This window comes from Poecile atricapillus, chromosome 18, assembly GCF_030490865.1.
Source record: "Poecile atricapillus isolate bPoeAtr1 chromosome 18, bPoeAtr1.hap1, whole genome shotgun sequence".
NCBI classification, from domain to species: domain Eukaryota; kingdom Metazoa; phylum Chordata; class Aves; order Passeriformes; family Paridae; genus Poecile; species Poecile atricapillus.
In genome coordinates, this window is record NC_081266.1 from 7,319,695 (window position 1) to 7,339,624 (window position 19,930).

The 19,930-nt window shown below is 40.5% G+C and overlaps 1 pseudogene; it reads left to right on the top strand.

Annotated features, from left to right (window-relative positions):
• Positions 1-16: 16 nt before the first annotated feature.
• On the top strand, positions 17-561 carry LOC131586060 (F-actin-capping protein subunit alpha-3-like; annotated as a pseudogene).
• The last annotated feature ends 19,369 nt before the right edge of the window (positions 562-19,930 follow it).

Below are 19,930 nucleotides of genomic sequence, written 5' to 3' on the forward strand. Positions count from 1 at the left end.
CACAGGGTGATGGTGGATGTTGAGAGCTGTGGGATGCCACCCCAAAGTGCTGGGAGGCCACCCAAGCTCCCACTTTCCTGCTGGGAACTTCTCTGTCCTCAAAACCAGCCTGGGCAAGAGCAGCTGTCCATGTCCTGCTTTGAGGCATACCAGTATCAGCCTTCAAATCACTGGGACAGCCCTTGGAAATCAGGCTGGACTTACACCCTGACTCCATTTCCCACTCGTTTTACAGGAATTCTTCCCCAGGCAAACTGCTTCGAAGTTGCCAGCTTCCGTGTAGCTGTCAGCAAGCCTGAGTGAGACTCGAAATGTGACAGACCAAAGGCAGTTTGCCACAGATTTTATGAAACTTGTGAAAGCTGAGGACACCAAGTTTTGTATTGACATTCTGGAAAACATTCAGGTTTTGTCAGAGGATGTATGGGACGAAAATCTGTCGAGGAATTCCCTGTTACTCACACTTTTATGAAGTGGAATAAACTATGGAACAATCAGCATCTGAACACCAAGGTCTCCAGTGCTGAAGTGCCTCAATGCTTACTGAAATACCAGCTTTGATACGATGGCCTAAATAAAAAATGGGGGGAAAAAAAAAATGGAGTTGTTTAATTGATTTATTTCTGGATCACTCAGGAGAGTACAGAGACTTCCAGCAGTCAATCACCACTTTAAAAATAATTCAGGTCTGCGGTGACTGGAAATAATTTGTTTGGTTTTTTTTTTTCACTTTCTTCATGTACTTTTCAAGTACTTTACCAGGGATGGTCAAGATGTCAAAGGCAGCACAGTGCTCCAGCTGAGATAGCAAGCAAATTCTTACTTTCCTTCGCAGTTTTAACCAAAATTATATTCACTTTTGTAATTTCACACCAAATGAACCATTGATTATAAGGAATCTAGTAAGGAAGATCAGCAAAGACATTGGGACATTATATCTAGATTTTTTTTTTCATTGCTACTGAAACCTTGTAAATTCAGCCTTCAGGCTTTGCTTGTGCATATATCTCTCAATCCCTTATATAGATACATGAACAAAGAGAAGATCAGGACACTGGAGGAATAAATTTCTTATAGCTAGTGCAGAAGATATTTCAGGACTGACCAGGGATGTAGGCTGGGTGTTGCAGCATTAAAGAATAAAGAAATGCTATTCCTCTCTCCCAGTATTTATTACAAAGGTCAAAGGAATGCATGTGATTTTGGTTTACTTTCAAACTATAATAGTGATTATTTCCTAACATTTATCACAGATTATTACAAATGCCTACCATCCTTGCTGTTTTCTGTAAACATAACTTTTAATTAGAGTTTCAACAGAAACAAAGTTTAATTGCAAGAACTACTGTAAATACTACACTTTAAAAACAAAAGGTGTAAACATTCAAGCATTATTCTTGCACATATTAGATGTTTTCATTGTAAGCATAAGATTTTGCTGTTGTTCATCACAGCTGGTGGGAATTGCAGTGCCACATGGGTCAAACACACCCTTTTGTAAATACTCATTTGTGGCTTTATAGATTCACTGCTGACTGGCCATGATTGCTCTCATTGTCTTGGTTTTAAAATGTCATAAAGAACTATGCATTGATATGGTTTCAAGGAGAAAAAACTGTGTAAAAATAGGCATCTTCAGATTACTCTTGTGATGACAAATGAAGATTTTGCATACTTACTGCCCTCTGATTTGGGAGGTTCCTTTCTCTATGTATCTGGATATGATAATAAATATCCCAGAGAAACCAATGCAGTTGAATAGAGAGAAAGATGGAGCACAGAGAGCATTTTCTGTGCTCCCTCCGTTCTTCAAAGAGAGCTGCATTACCTTTGGGTCATTCTCTTTTCACCCCACAGCTGCTACTGAGATCCATCCAACACCAATCCAACCCTTTAGTGCCTATTTCCTGCTGGAGACCATTCAATGAACAAGTAGCTGTCTTTACATGAAATTTGGTTGAATAAGTGATTATTTCTTTATTGAAAGTAGAAGTAATTTTATTAAAAATGTTATACAATCCAGGGCTGCTATAGTGAAGATGGCTTATTGGGAGTGTAGTTTATATCTTTATATCTGCAGTACCAGAAAATAGACAAAATTTTGGCCATAGATGTAAGTGCTCACAGAAACAGATATAACACTAGAAATTCTGGATTGGAAAAAAATCACTTTTTCACAAATATTGAGCATGAACAAATAATAAGGAACAACAAAGAATGATGAAAAAGATGGAACAGTTAAATGACTTTCAGTTTCAAGATTTATTCCACCAGATCAATCCCTTATGAGATATGATTTTGCAATACATTGTTTTGTTCTGTAGAATTAAATTCTGTCAACTTTAAAATGCTGTTTCTATATAGAAAAACTGTAGCAAAGAGTGCAATAATAAAAAGCATTTAATATTGTAGTATCAGTCTATCAGCCTACCTTTATGAACTTCTCATTTTCTTTCAATTTCTTTTCTCTAGAAAAGAGGGGATCTATGATACCAGAATTTGTAACAAAAGCTGCTCAGAAGGATGAAATTTCAGCAGAATAAATGTTCTGATGTCACTGAAAATGCCTACTCATTTTTAGCAATGCTATGAAATTAATTTGAAGAAGGTAATTACAAAACAGGCTTTGCCAATTTTCCCTCTACATTCTCCAGGATGGGCTTTGATTTATTTTATTTCACTTTATTTAATTTTATTTTATTTTATTTATTTTTTATTTTTTTATTTTTGGAAAGTGGAAATTTGAGAAAGAATAAAGATTATGAGAAGAAACTAAAGGTGTACAACTCCATGGAAAACTTCACTGAACTTTTATTTATACATTTTTATGGCTCTGAATGTCTTTGAGACTTAGTTGCAACTGCTCCCTTTTTTGTCTGTAAGTGATTTTTTGTTGCATAGGGAATATGCCAACTTTCATTATTTTTATTCCTGAAATTGCCTCCTGTTCTCTCTAATGCTTTGAAAACCATTCACATTCTTATAGCTGCTTGTGAATCCCTCTCTTTTATTTTTTTTTCGGTTCCCTGTATTTTAAAATTTAATGAAGGATTGACATGTATAATATATGCATATTTATATACACAACAAAAACAAAAATTCAAGTTTTCCACTGCAGTAAGGAGTTCAGAACACCTTTTTTTCAGAACACAAATTTCAATTCTTCAAGAATGTCTCGGGCCCTTCTCTAGTTAGGATGTGATTAAAAATGTATTTTTGTACTCTCTACAGGGGAGGCATTGGAGATGGATTCATATTCTGAGATTCCATTCCAAGCATCCTAAACTCAGCAGTGCTGGTATCCAGGCTGCCTGGAAAAATTATATTATGGCAGCTGCATGTACACACTGTGTTATTTCTAATTCATTCGAGTTCCCTTCCTTAGGATAAATGGCAATTACAGCGGCTCTCTGGCTGTCAGTAGTACATGACACCACTGTCATTGTGTCTGCTGAGCAGTTATTTTAGTCTCTGTTCGCTCCAGAGGTTACACATTTGGTTTCTTCAGAAAAATACACCCAGTGTGGCTTATTCATTAGAACAGCCTCATGCTGCCTCCTGTGCTGAGCCACAGAGCAAAGGCTGAGCAGAGGGAGTTGCATTTCTTGCTGCCACCGCCCTGGCTGTAAGAGCTCTGGGGCACATGTGGGGAGGAGAGGACAAGAGCAGGACAGGGAGTGCCCAGGTGCCAGCTGAGGATGAAAGGGACAGGTGGGAACCCTCCTGCTACCCAGGGGAACAGTCCTGGTACTCCCTGAAAAGCCTCCTGTGGCAGTGCATGACCCTGGCGCGTGGTGGCTCTTCTTACGTTCTCATCATCCTTTCCCACTGCCTCTGCTTCTCAGAAGATGTGTTTCTATTTAAAGAATTAATTACCACTCTATTGTCTTGTCTTGTGTTGTTATGTCACCCTGCAGCAGGTTCAGGGCTGCTGTGTCAGTGACAGATCCCAAGGTGCAGGATGGAGAGCAGCACTTCTCTGTCTCAGGTCTCTGTTTTAACAGGGAGCAGGGAGAGCAGAGCCCAGCTCATGAGACATCCTTGTTGTGTTGTAAGCCTTGCAGGATTGAGTTCTTACTTTTTTGGGTAAATTGTGGTTGTAATACAGCTTTGGTCTAGTTAAATGTAGCCCTATTTGCCTGAATAAAACCAGGCAACTTCACACGGGCAGTGTCTGGGCTGTCCTCGCTGACCAGGTGGTGCAAAATGGCTCAAGCCCAGCTCCTCATCCCCTGCTCAGGTGAAACACCACAAAATAAGGAGGTCAGATGGATATTGAGGAGAGGTTTTGCTCACCATTACCTGATTTACAGTGGTAAAAGGCATCTTTTCCCTGCTGTGATTCCCTGCTGTCTCTGCAGGGCAGGTAAACCACATTACCAGCTTCAAGGACACACCTTTCTGGCACTGAAGACAGCTGCCTCAGTGCCTCCAGCAGAAAGATGGAGCAGGATTTGCTTAGTCATTTCTTCCACGTTATGAGACTGATTCTTCTTGCTTGGAAAATGAAAAATAGCTTTTTTCAGTGGGAATTGTATCAGACTCCTAAAGTGCATCTTAGTAGAAAAATCTATGAAAGCAATGGGTTGCATGAAAACCAACTTGGAATACATAAAGTAGAGAAAGAGGAAGAGAGAATTTATATGTGATGTTGTTTCTCTAACTTGTTTTGGAGCTGGTCAGGAAACTTGCTCTTTTTTCCCTTTGTTATTTTTCCCTTTCTCTTGGAAACTGGAGGAAAAAAAAAATAAAATCCAGTGTTTTTGACCAGACAGAACTGCAATAGTGAATAGTGTCATCAGTGACTGCCAAAAAAAAAACACCCCAATTATTTGTCACTCAAGCATTAATTTGCCACTGAATTTCAGACTGATGGCAATTAGTAAACAGAAAATCTCACTGGCAGTTAACAAACAGGAAGGAAAATGAGCACTGCATGTCAGACCACTTTCTTCCATCACACTCCTTATCTGTGTTTTTTAATTTCATCCCTGATTTAAGCATGGAGCAGGTTTTAATATGTTAGCTAACATGTATTTCAATATTTTACAGATCTGCTTCCTCTAAGTTGTTAACTAAAAATAATCAAGCTGTCTGGCCTTTTTTAGGTCCTCAGTCAGCTGGTCACAATCCTGGAGTACAATTGGTCATATCCTATGAGAACAGCCATCTGACAATAATGCTGAAACACATGAGGAACCTTGTGAGTATTTTTATCAGAATGTGTAACCTGTAAGTCCTTGCATTTGCAGAGTACTGTGAAAACATTAATCTTCAAACAGCCTTTCTGGGAGAACTAATTTCAACTCAAAGTAGTGATAGTGCTGCTCTGTCATGATTTAACAATTGGTTTTTCCCTTTGAGATCACTCAGTATGGTTACAGGTGTGAGACAGATACAGAAACTGGGTTTCCTTAATGGCTGGTAATGGCCTTTTCCAAGAAAACCAATTTTGATACTGTTTTGGCCCTCTCAGCAGACACATTTTGATAGCAGTCAGACATAAGGCATGGTGCAGCAGCATGACTTTTTGCAGCACCTCAGCCTGGAGCTCTGGGTTGATTATCCAGACATTGCTTTCTAGTCCAGCCTGTCTATGAAGAGGGAAGAGCTCAGCAGAGGGAGCAGTGGTGAATTTTAAGGAGCAATGTCATTTGGAGGTGTGATGCTCAGCTTTGTAACACTGTCAGGAGGCTGAGAGGTAAATGTTGAGTGCTCCTGGAGCCAGGCTACGGGAGGGGAAGCTGGCAGTGCTCCTGCAGCACAGAATTCCTGCAGGTGGAATTGGCTGCTGAGGGTGACTTCAGAGATGGAGCTGGGGCTGTGTGTGAAGTGTGATCTCTCGGTGCAGGAGCGTGTCAGCTGCTCCATAATGAATTCCCTGCCTAGATGTGCTCTCGAATTCCCATGGCTCACGTCTCCAGCAATATCTGTGGCAAGAGAGCCTTTACTTGTCTAGCCTGGGGATTAGAGCAGTTATGAGCTATTGTGGGTTCTCAGTGCATACTCTATTCCACCTCCATCCCAAACTGCATTACAATCCTTTTCCTAAATGGGGCCAGATTGAGGGGCTTATGTGGGCACCAGCCAGAAATAAAATGAGGCTGATGGTTTAATTAGTGGGATGAAGCACATGAGGCTTACATAGCTCTGACTGTTTTCTGCTGGCCACTCTGGCTTCTCATTTGCAATTCAAGCATCTCCATTCTGGTCTGTAACATTCAATACTTCTCTGTCCTGAGGCTTGTTTTCTGTGTCCTGTGTGTCACTTTGACAGGTGAGATCAGCCTCTGCTGACAGGCCCAATTTATACAAACTTTACCTTCAGGATGTAGCATAAGACCCTCTTTATTTTTTGTGTTGAGCTTTCTAAATCTAAGTGACTTTGATAAACTTCTGATAAAGTTCTAATTGGTGAGAGGGGCATATCAAAGTGATTGCCATGCTGATGATATCATTGAGATTTCAAGCAGGTGGTGTGGAGATGCACACAATTTGCAGGTGTTGGAATTAGTCTTTGTTTCTCCTTGTTTCCATCTTTGTAAATGTGTAGGTTCCTAACTGTGTTCTTAGGAAGTTCTGGTCATTTAATTAAATGAAAGTAAATTACAGCATAGATAGCTGTGTAGTGCAAACATAAAATCCAGGGTTCAGTTCACTTCATTATGGAAAGGGTGCTGTGGATAGACAGGGAAAGCCGATCGGAAGATCTCGCGTTGTACGCGAAGATAGGGCCCCTCCTTCTACAATGTTCTATAACCCATAATACTACGGTGATTACGTCATCATATCTCGGTGATATAAAAACCTAGCTCACCGGCAATAACGGCTTTTTCACCGTCCACCAGATTGGTGTTAGCGCGTGATTTGCCAGACAGGCCTGTAAGTTCAGCCGTCGTGTCACCCACGAACCGGGTCGCTACGCCTCACCCCGAGGCGACAAGTGCTGCCGAAACCCGGGACCGCTCCCCGATACACGCGGGTTCGAGCGGCCGGAGTTCAGGAGTCTCGCCGGACGCTGAGTGACGGCTGGAGCGGCAGGACCGACTCCAGCGGGGAGGACGCTCCCGTACCGCCGAGATGCAGTCGATCAGCAAGGTAGATTCGCAGCTGCATAAGCAGAGCGGTATAGACTGCAAAAAATCCAGGAATTTTGAATGCGTGGTTGTCAGATTGTTAGAATCGTGTTACCGATGATCCCGTAGATATTATTCTCCCAGATTGCTGGGATAGGTGTTCCGAGGCGCTCACAAATGACGTCTTGCGCATTAAGTCCAGCAAGTGCCTTAAAAGCTGGGTGAGAGTTACGCAAGCGCTGAGAAAAGCGCTTCACGAGCAGAAAGTTTGCAAGGCAGCTCAAAGCTGTTTAAGGGTTACACCACGGGTGGGGGTAGGAGCTGCCACTCAGACCACGTGTATTGATTACCCCACCGATTTTAACGAGCCATCTAATGATGACGGCCGACCCAAGTCGCCGTCCCGCCTGCCCGGTCCTAATGCAGGTTTGGCCGCGGAACACACTTTGCCGCCGGGGCGTACCGATGCCACGGAGCCACGGGGCGCACCCGACACCGCGGGCCCTGGAGATGTCGGGGAAAGGCCCCCGCCATATGCGCCGCGAAATGGCGCCGGGGACACGAGCAAGGGGCGGAGCGAAGGGTGCCTAACACACGCGGACATACGCGATCGGGAGTCTAAGGGGAGGCGGGCGGACAGCGCCGAGAGTGAAGGGGAGGAGAGCTCACGGTCCAACCGGAGAGCATGCTCTAGAGTGTCTCTAGTAAGGAAAAGAGCCCGCTGGAAGGAAGGCGGAGAAAGGGAGGGGACAAACCCGTCCCTGGAAAAGGGAGAGGGCGAAGCCCAACAAAAAGGCACCGCAGCCTGGAAACCTCGAGTCAGTCAACTTCCGGCACTGATCCAGACACCGGTCAGAGCAAGCGGTCAAATGACGAGCCCACAGCGCAGGCTTGCAACCGCAGTAAACTAAGCCCTTGTATTTACACCCAAGGCTTTGGCTCCTCTGCTGACTCTGTTGGGAGATCCACGTCCCTTGTAGAGGGAATTCCCTGAAGGGAATTTGCCCATTCACGTGGGGTGTCCTAGAGAAAAAACCTTTGGATCCGTCACATCCACACGTGCCAGATTTGCTGCTGATGCACAACTCTCACCCCTGGATCAGCTTCAGAGTGTCCTCTCCCTCACTGCTGCAACATTTCAGTCATGTGTGAAAAAAGCCAGTCCTGACTGAGGGAAACTCTACCAAAATTTCTGCAAAGACAAACAACGGAGAACAGCCCTATGGATTTTGTGACTGGAAAGGACCATTAATCTGATCTAACCCTCTGCAAAGTAAAAGCTGTATTTTTTCACTAAGGCAATACTTGCAGCCAAGGAAACTGTTTGAACACAGAGATGTTAAGACTGGTTGGTAATGTTTGCCTACAGTTTAAGGCTGTGGGTGCACAATGAAGACAAGTTCTGTTAAACAGATATTTAGAAGATACTAAAAATGTTTCAGTCTCAAGATTTCCCTCAGCAATTCATAGGTTCATTTGAATCCTGAGATTCTGTAAGTCAGATGGCTCACTGCTTCTGCTTATGATTTGAATGGCATCACCACGATTGCTGAGGAAAATAACTTTAAATTCCATTTTCAAATATAGAAAAGCCATGATGCCAATAAAATGCAATTTTCCAAGCGTGTATTACATAACTTGAAGTCAGCTTATTGGGGCACTGCTCGCTCCTCTCAAATACAAACAGTGCAACACTGGGCACTTTATGCATAGGGTTTACAGTCAATATTGCCTTAATAAAGTGAGGCTGGGCTAGAAGGAAACATTTGTGTAGGGGTGAAAACCCTGGAGGCCTGGAGATTTTGCCTCTGGAGTCATGGAGGATGTGGCAGGTGGAGGGGTGAGACAGGGCAGGTTTATTTTTTAAAGACAATAGCACAGTACCTGGCAAAGTGCACTGAATGGTCTTAGGAGGAATATAAAGGAGCCCCAGAGGAGGTTTTTTTTTGCCTCTGAAAGAATTTGTTAGCTTAGAACAAGAATAGTCCGACTGTGGCAGCACAATACCCAGAAAAGCAGCAGTAGGCAGGAACAGAACACAGGGGGAATGCTGCTCTACTGTAAAAATGTAGGCTTGTGCAGATGTGGAGATGAATTTATGAACACTGAAATACATGTAGGTTTTGAACTTGAACAAGTCCAGTTCTGTTCACCTTCATTAACCAACACAGAGAGTGGGAGCTATCCAGAGCCCACCAGGTCTCACACAGGGCTGGCTATGGGCTGGTTTAGCTCCTCACAGGCAGAAACAGCCAGGCTTCCTACTGCTGGGCTTGCTCACTCCTCAAAAAATACCAGAGACAAGAGAAACAGCCATTGCTGACATCCAGAGAGAGGTTTCTAGCATATTTCCTTGCCTGCTTCACGGAGAAGAAAAGGGAACAGTGGCTCAGCATTGGCTCAGGAGGAAGCCTGTTTTTGCCACTGACTTCATTGCCATGACTTCAGGCATGCCCTGTTTTCCTAGATAAGCAGCTAAACTTTCAATCCTCACTGATAAACATTTTTGCCCATTACTTCTTGTGGACAGAGTAACTCCTCAGGGGTAGAGGGGAGGAGAAACAAAGCCAAGTTATCCTGAACGTCATGCCAGTAAATGTAAAATATTACTAGAATTCAGGAAAGCGTGCGTGGGCGATGAATTCAGAACCAATTTTACAGGGGGAAAATTTGCTGCAAGAAAAAGAAACTCCTACAGTTCTGTGCAAAAGTACTTCCAGCTTTCCTTTTATAAAAGCTCTGAAGCTGTCATGTACCACTCCTGGTGATTAATGATTGTGGGATAGCTGATATGTGGGTGACAAATGAGTAATCAGCTTTAGGCTTACACAGACATCCAGCCTCTTTCCATTTCGTGTCCTATGCCGTGAGAGTACAAATTGCTTTCAAAAATGTTTGTGAGATGCGATGGTTTAAATGTGCTGGGACGAAAGGTGGAAGCCAATCTTTCCCCAATCCAAAGGGATGAAGTCTAAGCCTGCAGCACAGGGCTATAGGGATGTTCCCACCTACAGTACAGGTGGATTCTCTGCTGCCTTTTCTGGCATTTCTTTCAGCTTGAGCTGGGAAAGGGTTGGAGATCGTTGTTCAGTCTTAGCTGGTTCCCATCGTTCCTCTCATGGGCTCCCTAACTTTTACACTTTATGATTATCCTGATATAGATTTAAATGGAAAATATAGAATACCTGCCAACAACGCAGTGCCTGCCAGTGAAATAAAAAGCCACATTATCCTTTCAGAATATTATGAATGTGTACTGCTTTCCTTACTGCAGCCAACAGGGATGGGAATGGAGGTGCACAGGTAGGCAAGGCAGGGATGGAAAACAAGTGGGAAAAATATCACTTTGAGCTGAACAAAGTTATCCAGAGAGTATCAGTAGCAGAATTAAATCAGCAGCTTGGCTGACAGAGGGGAGGTAACATTCAGGTGAAGTTCTCCTTAGTCTGGCACAGGAAAACAAAACAAAAAGCCATAGGAAAAAAGCTCTCATACTAACTATAGCTTATAAAGCATTTGTATTTAATTTTATATTCATAGAAAATTCTTTTGAAGTGAAAGGAAATTAGCTCTGATAAGCTATGTTCTCCTTGAGACTCAAAATTAGCTGAACACCTCTAAACAAAGGGTACTACAACTCAGCAGTAGTTTAAATTGGAAAGAGATGAGGTCTGTTCTTGTGGCACAGGGATTACTGTTGGATTCAAACATATTTGTTTTGAAAGGTGTTTGACAAATATGTTGTACAGAAAGTTCTGTTATTATTTCTTGTTAAACACTTTAATCTGTCACAGTCACAGTACTGCCTCAGCTCTAAATTCTAACTGCTCATTTTTAAATAAGTAATTCCCTACATAGTTGATATGTGTTGAATAAGAAAAAAAAAAAAAAAAGACAAGACAACAAACAGTGAGTTCTGTTTAATGATAGGAGTGATCTGGGAGATGAAGGTGAACAAAAATTAGATTTGCCACTGGTTGCAAATGAAGAAAACATTAAAAATAATAGTGCAGACAGAGCAAGATCAAGAGAATAAAAATAATTTCCAGAACCCTACGACCGGCTTAGACAAATGAAAAATATTTCCTCAGGGAGGGAGAGATCTATATCCCAGAGAAATGGGAAGATAAAACAAGCCCATGGTGAGACATGAGGTTGCTACAAGAGATGCCAATGAGAAAGGCCAGATCCTGGTGTCATGGGGCAGAAATGAAGTAGTTCATCTTTATAAGGCTTTGATAATAAACTATTTCTCTCAGGATGTTTTCTTAACTAGAATACAAGTTCAAAGAACAGTTCTCAGTAGGGTTGCTGGGGAGTGATTGATTCTTCAGGAGTGATTTATTGTTACTAAAACTTAGTTAAGGACAGACTAACAAGGACACGAGTCAATTGTGCAAATATTTAAGGGAGAAGACAGGAAGGTTCAAGAGGAATTATTTAGAACATTGAGCAAGAGCGTAAGTAGAAGTAATGAGAGCTAATTAAGGAGCAGAAATTGCAAGCCTCATATAATGAAATGCTTTCTTACACAGGGAGATGGCATGCTGTAGAATAATTGAAGGAAAAGTGCAGAGAGATTGTACAGTTGGAGAAATTAAAGATAGGCACATACAGACTTTTGTAACTAATTAAGAAATTGAGAAGAAAAATAGTGCAGAATGAAGACACAGATCACAATCTCACTGTTTCTTTACACATTTTTATATTCACTTACTATCTGGGCCCAGGCAAGGAGAGAAAAGAATTTGTATGTGGCAGAGAGATAGAAACAGAACAACAGCCTCTGCTTGTGTTTCTTTTCTCAAAGGCTAATTTATTTTCATGCCCTCTAACAGGCAGCAGTGCTCTTAATCCTGAGTGATTTCAAAAAGAAAGTGAAACGGGGATTTGTCTAAAGTATTTGTTCTCCTTTGTGTTTTATTCAAAAGAAGAAATTCTGGGATCTATGTTTCTAAGGGTCAAAACAAGATCATTCTTATCTCAGCCAGTGTCATAGACTTTGTGACTAAATGTTCATCTGAAAGTAACATGTTCCAAGCACAGCAGTAATACAAGGCTGAAAGCAGTGGAATTTAGTTTCCTTATGGGCTTGGTGGTGATTCTGAAATAAAAGCTTCTAAGACTTCTTTATGAAATCTACTCTCTGCATTCTTCACCCTGCACCAACATTGCTGATCCACAGGATAATAGAGCATGACTGAGCCTTGATTCTTGATTTCTCTCACCTATTAGAAAAAAACCCAAACCAGTGGAGTTAATTGTCTCAAAGATAGCAATGCAAACACATTGCCTTTTCTTTCAGGAAAAAAAAAATCTATGTGATTCTCACTCAGCTCTTTCACTGGGAGTTGTACGTTTATTCCATACATTCCCACTTCTGTTTTATATTCTTTTTTTCAGCCTTGGTAACTTTTTTATGCCCTCATGGTGCCACGTGGAGCACACAGTGATCGAGTCCCAGGCATCAGTGAAGATCCTGTGGATGTACAGACTCTTCCCCATTCCATTCCATTCTATTATTTTATATATATATATATATATATATATATATATTTTTTTTTATATTTATATTTATATTTATATTTTATTGACATTATATCAAGTTGGGGTTGTGTCTCTCCTTATCTCTTTGTGGATCATCAGGACAATAAATTATTCTTTTTAAATGGGTCATCAGAGATACATTTCAGTGCATTTCTTCAACTTTCTGGTTTCAGAGCACCATAGAAATAAAGGCTTGAATAAAGGGAGAGAAACCCATGTGAGCTTCTGGGTATCCTAGGCCAGCTTTCATTTTATATAATTCATTTAAGCAGAGGTAGATGGGCTGTCCTCTATAAATGACTGAAGCAGATGAGAAGCATTTTGCATAATTCTTATAAAACTCTGGGTCTTTTGGGATCCAGTCCATTTTCCAGAACCATCTCCTTTAAAAAAATTAAAAAAACAAAACCAAAAATTTGTTTTTTTAAAATATTTAACAAATAATTCCTGCTCATTTTGAAAATCCCAGTATCTCTGTGCCTTGGGCTCAGTTTGAAACTGAGATGCGCTGGAATCACATTTCCATCTCATTGTGATGGATCACCTGCCTGACCACGGCTGTTTTGAACACCATGAATTATCTTGCCTAACCTCCAGTGGTCACCCCAGAATGGACCATTTTCCCTCCAGTTTCTGGTTCCATACACACATTTTGTCACTGGTGATGATACAAAGCAGCAGGATCAGCACAAACCAGCTGGGGCCAGGCACCAATGTGGGGGCAATTCAACCAAGCCAAGCCAGGAGATGTCCCCAATATGACAGAGTGAACCTCTTGCTGGTTTCCCCCTTGACAGGGCTACTTTTTCCCCATTTGACAGCCAGGACCCCTTGGAAATTGTTGGTTGACTTTTTAGAAATTTTGTGTCTCAGGACAGCTCTAACCCTATTTTTGCCAGCACAATTGTTCCCCCTCAGGAATGCTGCATAAGCAGCTGTTCCAGCCAGGCTGCTCCAGTCCTGGCCACTCTGCTACAGGCAGGTTGATGAGGATGCTGAAGGTATTGGACATAAGCTATATTTGGATATTCACATCAATAACGTGCATAGAGCATCTTTACATTTTTAGCATGGTAAATGACAAAGCCATCTGGAGGCTCGCTCCACAGACGCTGCCAGATTTCTGAAAGGTAGAAAATGCCTGCTCAAAAAAATGCTCTCCAGAATTTCCCTGACAGCAAAATATTTCTATTGTCCTGCATTAAGTTGAGATAAATGCAATTTCTTCTTTGGTTGCCTTGCCACTGACCTCCATGGCAGTGATCTCTGTCAGTGTGTCTTCTGTCTTCATGCACATACCCAGATAACCCAAAAAAAATTGGATCAGGAAATGTAACAAAAAAAGAAACTGCTGCTGAAGAGCAGCAGTTAAATATTTTCAAATTTTAGGTAAAAAAGGCAGTTGTTTGGGGGAAGAAAAATGCCATATTTCTGCAATCACTTTTGGCCAGTTGCCTTCCAGTTTTGTCTTGCCGATAGCAGACAGTGCAGGGTGTACCGTAGTGACAGAGTGGGTTATCTTCTTTTGTAATTATTATTGAATTACTGCGATTGGGATTTTATTTTTAATTTTCTTCGAAGCAATTTGGGTCTATTCTGCAAGAGGAAAATGAAAGTAGCAGGGTAGAAGAGAGGTGTTCATGCCTTGGTATATGCTCAAAGGAAGAAGAAGGAAGGGTCTTGGTACCACATTAATATTTGGGAAGCAACCATAACCACCCATTTTTCCTAAAGTTTATATATCCTGCTTTTGAAGGAGCCTCTTGCTTTGTAATACTAATTTCTCAGCTCTGCAAGCTTAGAAGTAGCCCAGAGGATGTTCTCTTTTTCCTGAGGCAGAGGCTATATTTGCTAATTAAGCTGCAGCTTTGACAGACAGGGTTTAGCCTTCCTCTGCTCAGTTACACAGGGACTCAGAGGAAGTGAAAAGCAGCAGCAGTGATGGTTCTTCCACGTTCCTTACTGGTTTTAATTTAGTCTAGAGGCAGCCAGTAATTTACAGAGGTTGCTGCAGTGCAAGGATGATTTCTTCTGTGGATTTTTTTTCCTAATCCTCCTTTATTGGATAATAATCAAATCCAACTAATGTCTGTATATAATATATAGATATTTTGTCTTGTTGAAGGTTTTTTCCTAACCACTTACTATATTGATTTGCTTTCAAAAGGTGTATGAATATCTTGATATTAAAAATTAAGAAATATTTTGTAGTCCTTTCTTCGCTATGTAAATAAAGTCTTACAGCAGTGTATGTAAGAGAAGAACATAAGGATGGTAAAGGATAGGAAGACTAAGAGAACTACTGAACAAAGTGAATTATTTTTATTTGAGGACAGGAGCTGAAATGGGAGTCTTTCTAATGTCTGGATATATATATCCATATATATATATCTATCTTTATATAGATATATATTGTTTCTTTTTCCATTGAAGAAAAGGAAGAGAGAAACTGAGATTTAAAAATGTCAAGGAAATTAATTTTTCAGGGAAGAAAAGTAGTTATTTATAGAGGAGGAAAGATGTCATTGGTTAATACAAGTTGATCATTTGTTTTTACTGTCAAAATTGTTGAAAATGAAAAATGGGAAAAAGAGAACAGCAGCTGGAACTATCAAATGTTCAGGAGCCATCAATCTCTAGGACAAAAGGTGATCTGCATGTCTAACACTAACAGAAACTGATGACATGATTTAAATTTGAGGCAAAAGTCTCCTAAAAAGAAAATTTTACGTTGCTTAGGAAGACGTGAGTTTTAAAAAGTTTTACAATAAATAATCCTTAAAATGCATATTTTAAAAATCATGTGAGTATGGCTCAATATTCATATTGGGTGCTAAATCACTTAATAGTTGAATATGTGGCAAATTTTTCAGTAGTTATGCCTATAGTAATGCTAACAAAGAATGCTTATGTTAGGAGAGCTGAGGATCATTAGTAATGATCATGGGAGAAAAGTCATTAGGATAAAATATTTCTTGTGGAAAAATTAATTGAATTTCATCCATTATATCCCAGCCACAGCTACTATTTTTAAAATTAAGTTATATAGGATGTAACCTATCTGTGTGGATTTCTGTAAGCAAATATCAACATTTTTTGGTTTTGGAAAATAAAACTGGAGTGGAAAATGGAACAGTCATAACAGATGCAGGCTCTGTATTTTAGGTTTTCAGTATTGAATTAGACATATGAAAAGAAGCAAATCCAGAGTATTATTTTCTCTCCCTCATTCTCCCTCATTCTTAAAGATTTTCAGCACCTTCTGCCTGACTTTAGAAGAAAATAATGTTTCCAAAGTAAATTCGTTTTTTCACATAAATACAGGCAGTTGTAACTGAGTTCCTTAAAAAACATCTGTCATTATCAAGGTCAAGTAGGCTGGTCATTCTCTGAGAAGACAGTTCAATCATCACCTGGCTGTTGAAGAAAGAAAATACAGTCAGTTTCTAAATTCAATTTGAGCCAACTTCTAAATTCAGGTTTTTTTATTGGCAGATCAAAATCATCAGTTTTGTGGGAGTTTTGTCCCTAAGCATATCAAGAGAACCTATGGCATTTTTGGTGGGAGCTTGGTGTTACACCTTTACAGTCTTGCAGATTTTTATAGCTTGGATTTATTTGCAAACTAACACAATGAAAGTTTTAAGACAGTAATTTAAATTGGGAATAACTTCTCCTTAAGGAAGTAAAAGCCTTTATTTTTGGGTTAATGAAATTACTTCAGAATTAAACACAAATAGAATTCATTTTAAAACTTTAGGATTTTTCTGTTACCTTGATCACAAGTCCATTCAAGCCATAAAGGTTTTGTAAAGTGCAAAATTACTTTCCCAAGGTACCCTTTGATTTTCCATCTGCCCTGGACTATGGACAAAAATAATTGATTTTTTAAAAACTTTTAATAAGAGGGAATTTGCTGGATTTCAGAACTACTTATGAGTCTGCTAGAAATCTTACTCTGTTTCTGTCATGAACTATCAGAGCAGGTACTCTTTGCTGCAAAGAGAGAAGTTCCACATGAATATGAGGAAGAATTTCTTTCCTGTGTGGGTGACCAGAGTCTGGAACAGATTGCCCAGAGAGGGTGTGGAGAATCCCTCACTGGAGATGTTCCAGAACCATCTGGATGCAATGCTGTGCCATATGCTCTGGGATGACCCTGCTGGAGCAGGGAAGTGGGGCCAGATGACCGCTGTGGGCCCTTCCAGCCTGACCCCATCTGGGATTCTGTGGTTTTGGTCAGGTATTCCTCATGTTAACCTAAATTTATAAATAAGCCAGGGCAGACTGAGTTAGAAGTGATCACTAAATGTGATACTGTAATATGACAGAAGTCATAATCCTTAGTAAGAAAAATATTTCTGATGTTTCCTCCATTTTTCCTTTATTCTCCATTCTCCTTTATTTATAACTCAGAAACCCTAGGAGAGGATTAGTTTGCCCAAAACTTGGGGGTTTTTTGCCTGCTATGTCTGTTGTCTTAATAAAACAGTTTACTTCAAATTCCACCTACTCATGATTTTAAAAGAGATTTTTTGCCACGTTAATCCAAGCCTTGTTTTTGCACTATTACAGTCAAACTGCCACTATCACTCCTTGTTCCTGCTAGGAAGTGTCTAGCAAAGTACAACTCTTTCCATTGCAAGTCTTGCCTCAAGAAATCCTATGGTTAAACAGGCTCTTCACAAGAAGAGAAATTCAGCTCTTGTGCCAATCAAAAGAGAAACCGACATAAACTCATCATATGAGCTTTTTTGATTGTTTGGTGGCATAACAGTGCCTCTGCAGATGGAAAACTGGGACAATAGTGGGGTTTGGAGCAGCCTGTTTGCCTTTCCTCAGCAAGGGAGGAGGAAGGAGGGAAATGTCACCTCTAAAGTGGGGGAGAAAAGAAACAATAATCAGAACTACAATGTCTACTTGGAATTCAGGTGGCTGCACATCAAGTTACCTCTAACAGTCTGACTGCTGATTGCTACTATTCATGAAAAGGGGCTTTATTTTAGTTCTGAAATAATCCAGAGCAACAGCTCCCCCGTCGAGTTTTCCCGTCTGAATCTCTAAAATGTTCTCTCTTTTAATTTTCTCTCTTGACCCTCTCCTCCCACTCACCTCTTTGAACACAGATTTAAATACATTCAAAGAGATAGTGAGGAAGTAGTTTTCAGTCCATCTCATACAGCCAAAACACTGCTGCAAAGTGCCTCCCTTAAATTTTGGGAGGAATCAGCTGACAGAGGAAGGTTAGTTGGCTGAAGGCAAGGTAACATGAGAAAGAGCAGTTCAAAAGCACAGTGACAGTTTTACCTGACTCCTTTTCAGTTAATCACATCCACTTCTGGACACCCATGTCCTGTTAAACTACATTACCTTTGGAGCCTGTCACCTCAGCCTGGTTCCTTCCTTTGTCTGAAACAACTAAAATCAGTTGACCTTCAAGTTACAGTGATGTTTACCTATTCATTGAGAAGTGCAGATCTAGATTGCACTTAGGATCCTGGTTCCTTGGACTGGGACTTAGGGCTGCATTTCATTCTCCCTCCTGATTTTTAAGAGATGCTCTGTTTACTGTTACTTGTAATCCTCAATGAAGTTTTAGTACAGTCCTAAATCAACAGAGGTGGGTTTTCAAGTGGACAGTGTAAATTATAAATCCTGCATTAACAATGTGGCCACATTGGAAAATACCCTTTAGTTCCATTGCCCTTTAATGGCTCTCTTATGTTGGCTATTGAATCCCATCTATCTAAATCCCATGGGAATTTTAAATCAGATGTGCTTTGGGGAACTTAGCAATAGCAATATTAATCACTCCCATAGTGCTGACAATATGTAATGGTTTGAGTGGGGCATCCTTTGATGCTGTATGATGTTAATGGTAGCAAGAATCAGCTTTGCAGTAGACCACATCATTTGCCTTGAAGGATCACTTCAGATAACAAAAACCAGAGGTTTGTTGTGCAAGAACTGGTTGTTCACACACACAAGCACTGTTTTCCTTCCCAACAGAGAAATTATTTATTGCTAGGAGACAGCAGTTTCTTCTGTCCCAGGGATATGATGTTGGTAATGCTGTAGAAAGCCCCACATTTCCAGACACATACTGTGAATAATCAAAATCTGAGAAATTTCTTCATCCTGAGCCAGGTGTAAAACTACAACAGGAGATAGAAATGCAAGTGCCTGTATAATCCTTTGGGTTCATTGGCTCCAAATGTTTTAAGTTCTCTTCTTTTTGCCTGTATTCTCATTTGCATCATGTCACTGCATTGCTTGGCTGCTGACAGGCAAACTTCCTGTCTAAAATGCTGATTATATGATCAAAATTATTGATATTTTGATACACTCCATTTTGTGCTTTCTGACTGTATACTGTGTAACCAACACAAGGGTTTGTATTTAGTTATAAGCCAAGCATTAAGTGACACGTGCCTGCTCCGTAGTTTTTAATTTTTATGTTTCTTGTGTGTTCTTTTGAAGCCTCAAGTAATAGAATGTGTTTCCTGAGTAATTGTAATCTGCTTTAGGAATGACTTTACAGCTCCTCAGAAGTTATCAGAAAATTCTCCACCCACCAGCACTGGCTGGTGTTGATGACTGAGCCTGGTTAATAGATTGTCTCTGATCTCGAGTTGCTGCCGTATAAGATGGAATATCTGGAATATCATTCAGTAACCTGAACTGGAAAATTAGAGATTGCAGCTGTGTGATGGGTGAGATCAGAAAGGCTGCTGTAAGAATCCTGTTCTGCCCATATTGCTGCAGGAAATGCTCCTGGCTCTTCTATAGCAATATGTTTTACAAAACACCCTTAGAAACCATCGGTCTCCCCAATATCAGCACAGATACTTGGGGGTTAAAATCAGTAGGAGCTTGCCATCTAAAATCCAGTTCCTATGCCTTGCTCTGGAAAGTGGAAAGGCCAGACTTTGTATCAGATTAAGATGAGTTAGAGTAGATTGAGGCTTAAGGATTTTTTCCATCAGAATGAAAATATTAAAGACAGATAATTTTACCTTGTCTCTGTGTTATTTAATTTTTATTTTCCTGATTCCATTTTAAGCTGAATTCTACTAATGCTTGTTATTCCACTGGCACTCCAGTTTAGCCCAGAGAATACTGAAAATGCAACATGTTTTTATGTCTGCTAAAAACACAGATTTCATTTGGTACTTTTTATTTGTTTTCTTTGCTAGAACATGGACACTCATATTTATGACCTTCTTGTTTTCCAGCACCTCCCAGATGGCTCTGCCCCAAGTGCACACGCTGAATTTTATCTTCTGCCAGATCCTTATGAGGTCAGT